The sequence below is a fragment of the Budorcas taxicolor genome, chromosome 19, assembly GCF_023091745.1.
Source record: "Budorcas taxicolor isolate Tak-1 chromosome 19, Takin1.1, whole genome shotgun sequence".
In the NCBI taxonomy this organism is placed as follows: Eukaryota; Metazoa; Chordata; class Mammalia; order Artiodactyla; family Bovidae; genus Budorcas; species Budorcas taxicolor.
Window position 1 is genome coordinate 56,277,039 of NC_068928.1, and position 6,737 is coordinate 56,283,775.

The window sequence follows — 6,737 nt, forward strand, 5'->3', positions numbered from 1 at the left end:
TGGGATTCGGTCTCTCTGTGTCACGGGTCACAGTCCTCACACCAACGGCAGCCTCACTTCACTGAGGAGGAGCAGCTCCACCTCAGATGTGTCCCTTCACACCTAGACAGGCAAGCACGAGGGTAGACACACGTTTGGAATGTTTCCCTTTGGCTGTTCCCCCAGCTTTACTGGGCTTCCCTGGGGGCTCAGTGGTAAAGAACCCGCCTGCCAATGCCGGAGATGCAGGTTCGATCCCTGGGTCGGGGAGATCCCCTGGAGAAGGAAATGGCAACCCACTCCAGTATTCTTGCCTGGAGAATCCCATGGACAGAGGAGCCTGGCGGCCTACAGTCCATGGGGTCCCAAAGAGTTGGACACGACCAAGCTTATTCAAAAGCAGAGACATTACTTTGCCGACTAAGGTCCATCTAGTCAAGGCTATGGTTTTTCCTGTGGTCATGTATGGCTGTGAGAGTTGGACTGTGAAGAAGGCTGAGCACTGGAGAATTGATGCTTTTGAGCTGTGGTGTTGGAGAAGACTCTTGCGAGTCCCTTGGACTGCAAGGAGATCCAACCAGTCCATTCTGAAGGAGATCAGTCCTGGGATTTCTTGGGAAGGAATGATGCTAAAGCTGAAACTCCAGTACTTTGGTCACCTCATGAGAAGAGTTGACTCATTGGAAAAGACTCTGATGCTGGGAGGGATTGGGGGCAGGAGGAGAAGGGGACGACAGAGGATGAGATGGCTGGATGGCATCACTGACTCAGTGGACATGAGTCTGAGTGAACTCCGGGAGTTGGTGATGGACAAGGAGGCCTGGCGTGCTGTGATTCATGGGGTCGCAAAGAGTCGGACACGACTGAGCGACTGAACTGAATAGAACTGAAGCGACTCAACAGCGACATATAAAAACTGTGTACATTTAAGGTGTGAATGTGATTTTTTAAAAGGTGCACAATGTGCTAATTTAATATACATATACATTGTGAAATGAGTATCCCAATCAAGTTAACACAGTCACCACTTTACACACTTATTTTTTTAAACCAGTTTTAATATTTTTTGTGCAATGAGAACATGAGATCTACCCTCTTACAAATCCCCAGGATACAGCACAGTCTGATGAGCTGAAGTCCCCACACTCTTAGAGCCCAGATTTACTCATCTCAGACCTGGAAGTCTGTGTCCTTCGGTCAGCCTCTCCCATCCCTCCCCATCCCCTTCAGCCCCTCCCCACCGCCAACCACATTCCATTCCCTGATTCTACATGGAATATTTCTTTCTGAATGCCTGTGAAGACCCATCAATCCTGCCCTTTGTCCTAATAGGTGGGCCCTGGTTCTCAGCCCCGAGAGGCCACTGGAAGATGCCTCACCTGAGGGTAAAGGAGAAGGGAATCTTCCCCGTCCCCAGTAAGGTGGCTGGGACCTCCCCTCTCCCACCTCCCCAGGGGTACTGTAATCCCTTCTCTTTGTCCTTTGACCAATGAGAAATCTTCTCCCTCTTTGCACTTGGTTTAGGGTTCTGGTCAGTGATGGGCCTGCAAGTTCCCAGAAAGAACAGAATTTGAGCCAGAGTTGGTGATGGACAGGGAGGCCTGGCGTGCTGCAGTCCATGGGGTCGCAAAGAGTCGGACACGACTGAGAGACTGAACTGAGCTGATGGAAGACTCTTCAAGTCACCCTGTTGGGAACACACAGTCTACCAGCTCCCGAGTCCCCCCGTCTGTGAATACGCCCTGGATCCAGCCTTCCAAATATCCAACCAGATAGATTCAGGTGACATAGCAGCTCTGCTCTGCAGAAGGCAAAGCCAGAGTCCAGCTGCCTCATCGGCTCAGGTGGCTGAGGGGCCATCGGCAGTTGCCAACCCAGTGACAGTGATTTTCCCACAGTTGTTTGCAGCTGATATTCGCTTAGCCCCTGATCTCTATGGAGAAACTGTGGGTGAGTTGTTACTCACACAGTGTCATCAAAGAAAATCCGCTGGAGTAGGCATCCCCTGTCTGTCCTGAACCCCATCTCTGCCACACACACACACATACACACATGCAATCACACACACACTCACACATACACTCACGCTTCTAGGAATTGCCTCTTGGGTGCCGATGAAAGCTGTCAGGCAACACTTGACTAAGACGCCCACTCTCCAGGGCAGGGAGAGAGACAGAAATGAAGGAGGTTAGCACTACAGCTGGGATGGTATTTTCCAGCCAGTGTGTTTCTAGCAGGAGCCTGGTACCCAAGCCCTCATGCCCTCCAATAGCTGGAGACTCAGATGGTTCCTCGTGTGTGGTTTTAGCGGGTTCTGTAACCAAGTGTTGGCCGAGGTAGAGAGAGCGGATGTGAATTGCTCTTTAGAGGAAAGCACAAGTTCTCCTTTGCTGTGAGCTCCTATTCATGGGCCTTTACTTCTGAGCATCTGTGCAACCGCAGAGGAAGCTCACCCAGAGCAGAAAGAAGCGAGTCAGGGGAGGGAGAAGCAACAGGAGCCCCAGCCAGGACTCGGGGAGCTTTCTTCTTGATGACGGATGCATCCTGAATGATGTTTCCCTAGTGAGTGTGTGCTAAGTTGCTTCAGTTGCATCCGACTCTGTGTGACCCTATGGACAGTAGCCCACCAGGCTCCTCTGTCCATGGGATTCTCTAGGCAAGAATACTGGAGTGGGTAGCCATGCCCGTCTCCAGGGGGTCTTCCTGACCCAGGGATGGAACTCGGGTATCCTGCATTGCAGGCAGATTCTTTATCATCTGAGCCACTAGGGAAGCCCTGTTTTCTTAGTAAATGAGGCGAAAGGAGTAAGTTTTCAGCACTTCGCGCACCTATTCTCTGCAACTCCGTTCTCCACAGCTGGCTTGCCTGCCTGGCTTTGCTCCACCTGCCCCAAACTTCCCAGATCCTCGTGGCTGCCTTTGCTTCTGTCCTTATCTGGGGACCCTGCCTCCTGTGAAGCTGGGAGTCAAGGTTCCTCCCAGAAGGGGAGCCCAGATGTGCCTCTGGGGGCTTTCCTGAGCTCCCCCCTACACTCACGCTGGGAGAGCTAGCAGGGAGGGGACCTGGAACCTGGGTCCCTCTGGGCAGCCCTCTCCCACCCCCTTGCTGCTGCACACTACCCTCCCCCTCGTTCCTCCTATGCCAGTCATCTCTGTTGCTCCGCAACATGTGGGCTCTTAGTTCCCAGACCAGAGATCGAACCCCCATACCCTTGCAATGCAAGGCCATTCTTAACCACTGGACCACCAGGGAAGTTCCAAACTAATCTCAATAAAGCAAATGTGGGAAAGAAAAAAAAAAATCCAACACTAATCATACCCTAGTCCTCAAACCAGAAAGATGGGTAGAATCTCCGCTTTGAAGACTTCTATTTAGGGCATTGCCCTGACCACAAAGAGAAAAAGTGGGAACCTTGAAGGGGAAGGGCAGCCGGCCAGTGGCAGGAGGGGGCTGTGATGGGGCGTCAGGAGGACGGACACTGTCTGTAGTTTAAACACAATGCTGCCTGCATTCTGCTTATTCCATTTCCAAGACAAAAGCTCATAGTCTGGTTTGCATCAGGCTCTTAACCCTGTAGGCGGAGCTTTCTGTCACCGCTGCATCTTTTAATATTTGAAATTAAGACACAGCTGGAGGAGGTGGGAGAAGAAACTAGAGGAAAGAGAAACATCAAGGAGATTGGGGCTGGAGGCTTGGGAGCCAGGTAACCAGCATCCAGACCAATATGGCGGCCACAGGACGCATGCGGCTTCCGAGCTCGTGAGGTTGCGGCTGGTCTGCCTCGAGGTGTGCTGCAAGTGCCGAATGCACACTAGATGCTGAAGACTTGCTGTGGAAAAAAGAATTGAAAATATCTCCAATGCCACTGAAATGATTATATTTTGAGTCTATCGAGTCAGTTCAGTTCCGTTCAGTCGCTCAGTCGTGTCTGACTCTGCAACCCCATGGACTGCAGCACGCCAGGCCTCCCTGTCCATCACCAACTCCTGGAGTCCACCCAAACCCATGTCCATCGAGTCGGTGATGCCGTCCAACCGTCTCATCCTCTGTCGTCCCCTTCTCCTCCTGCCCTCAATCTTTCCCAGCATCAGGGTCTTTTCAAATGAGTCAGCTCTTTGCACCAGGTGGCCAAAGTATTGGAGTTTCAGCTTCAGCATCAGTCCTTCCAATGAACACCCAGCACTGATCTCCTTTAGGATGGACTGGTTGGATCTCCTTGCAGTCCAAGGGACTGTCAAGAGTCTTCTCCAGTGTATCGGGTAATACTACTAAAATTAATGTCAACTTTTTTAAAGTGTTTTTAAGGTGGCCAATAGAAAAAATTTTAATGGCACTGGGGTAAAATCCACATAAGATTGAGATTTGCTACTGTTTTTATATCAAGACACACAAGAGCTGGAAAGGGAGTATTCTGAGGCTGCCCCCAGCCCTGCTTGGGGAAATGGATAACGGTGGGCTTCTCAGGATGGCGGGAAGAGGGGACATGAGACTAGGGACAGGGTTGGGTCAGAGAGTTAAGATGATCAAACATCATACTGAGACGCCAAGACTTTCTGAGGATAAATCAGGATGGATCCTGTAAGGATTTTCTAGTCTCTCCTCTCCTGGGTAACTCTTTTTGGCCCTTTCAGATTACAAAATAAAGATTTTACACTTAAAAAAAAAAACACCTTGGATTTGCACATCGTTTGCTAAGCCTGGGTTCCGGAGGTGCCCTGAGAAAGCCTAGGGGTTGATCTTATCGGGACAAACACATCCAATCCTGAATAATGAGTGCCAAAAAGCACAGTAGCAATTTCCCTGTCGCTCCAGTGGTTAAGAATCTGCCTGCCAATGCAGGGGAGCCGCGTTTGATCCCTGGTCAGGAAGCTAAGATCCCCCACGCCTCGGGGCAACTAAGCCCACTCGCCGCAACTGCTGAGTCCACGAGTCACAGCTAGAGAGAAGCCCCAGCGCTGAAACAAAGATCCCGCATGTGGCAAGCAAGACTTGGAACAGTCAAAGACGGATAAATATTTTTAAAAACAGAGAGTGTTGCAGCAGGATCAGGATGTGTGGACTGTGGTCCTTGCACTGCGTGACCTTCTGCCTCTGGTTTCCCTGCCCCTCTCCTCCTAATGTCCCATGTGCAGTGAAGATATAGACACAGTGTCTCCTGACAGCTTTTCATCTTAAACTTCGAGAAAGCTTGAGCCCTCTCTCTGCATGGCAGGCACCCGCATGTGCTTCTTCTCCGTGCTGATGAGCAGAATGAGGAAGAGGAAAGCCATGAAGCAGGAACCGTGCTTATCTCGTCTATTTCTCCATCCCTAGTGTGGACACCACCTGGTATCTAGTAAATAAATACAAGAATGAGAAAATGACAACGTGGGGGGTGTCAGTACGAGAGTGGGGGCCTGCCCCTGTGAGGAGGAGTTCATTTAAAATAAAACTCAGTGTTGGGCGGTAGGGAGGGGGAGTTTAGAAAGACACATGGAATGTTTGACAGGCTCAAAAGACCAAGTTATGATCTGACTTCACTTTTATTTTCTCTGAACAAACCTCATGGCTTGTGGGGCTCTTAGTTCCCTGACCAAGGATCGAACCCAGGCCCCCTGCAGTGGAAGCACGAAGTCTTAACCATTGGACTGTCAGGGAAGTCTCAACTTCAAACTTTAATAAGTCAAGCAAAGCCTTTAAATCAGAAGTTTTCAACCGGAGACAATCAGGGGACATCTGTCAATGTCCGAGATACTTTTGGTTGTCTCAACAGGTCCAGTGGTTAAGAATCCACACCTCCCATGCAAGGAGCAGGGATTCGATCCCTTGTCATGGAACTAAGATCCCGCCTCCTGCATGGTGTGGCCCAAAAAAAAAAAAAAAAAAGGAAGAAAAGAAAGGGTCGGGGGGAAGAGATGGGAGAATACAAAGAAGAAGGTAAAGGAGAAGAAAGAATTCATGATAATAAAAGTAGGAAAAAAACAAAAGAAAAATAATAAAAATCTAGCTAAGAGAGGCTAACCCTCCAACTCTTTGCAACCCCATGGACTGCAGCACACCAGGCCTCCCTGTCCATTACCAACTCCTGGAGCTTACTTGAACTCATGTCCATCGCGTCAGTGATGCCATCCAAACGTCTCATCCTCTGTCATCCCCTTCTCCTCCTGCCTTCAATCTTTCCTAGCATCAGGGTCTTTTCCAGTGAGTCTGTTCTTCGCATCAGGTGGCCAAAGTATTGGAGTTTCAGCTTCAGCATCAGTTCGTCCAGTGAATATTCAGGACCGATTTCCTTTAGGATGGACTGGTTGGATCTCCTTGCAGTCCAAGGGACTCTCAAGAGTCTTCAACACCACAGTTCAAAAGCATCAATTCTTTGGCACTCAGATTTCTTTATAGTCCCAACTCTCACATCCATACATGACCACTGGAAAAACCATAGCCTTGACTAGACGGACCTTTGACTAGATGGACCTAAATTGCTGTGCTGAGCCTAAAATTCAGCAGCAAGGAGAAAAGTTCACAGAGGGAGGTCAGAGAGCATCCACCCCTTGGATCAGGGGTGGGAAGGGAACTTACGTCACAGGTCAGTGATAGCGTATTGTCACACACCCACACGCACACACACACACTGCGTGTGCAAACAGTGCAAACCCCATTTTACAACATTCACCGCCCCATTTTTCTCAATAACTCTGGCTGCTGGGCAAGGCCAGTCTCCACCCCACTTCATACGTGAAGGAATTCAGTTTACTGTCCACCAGAAATGAACACAACATTG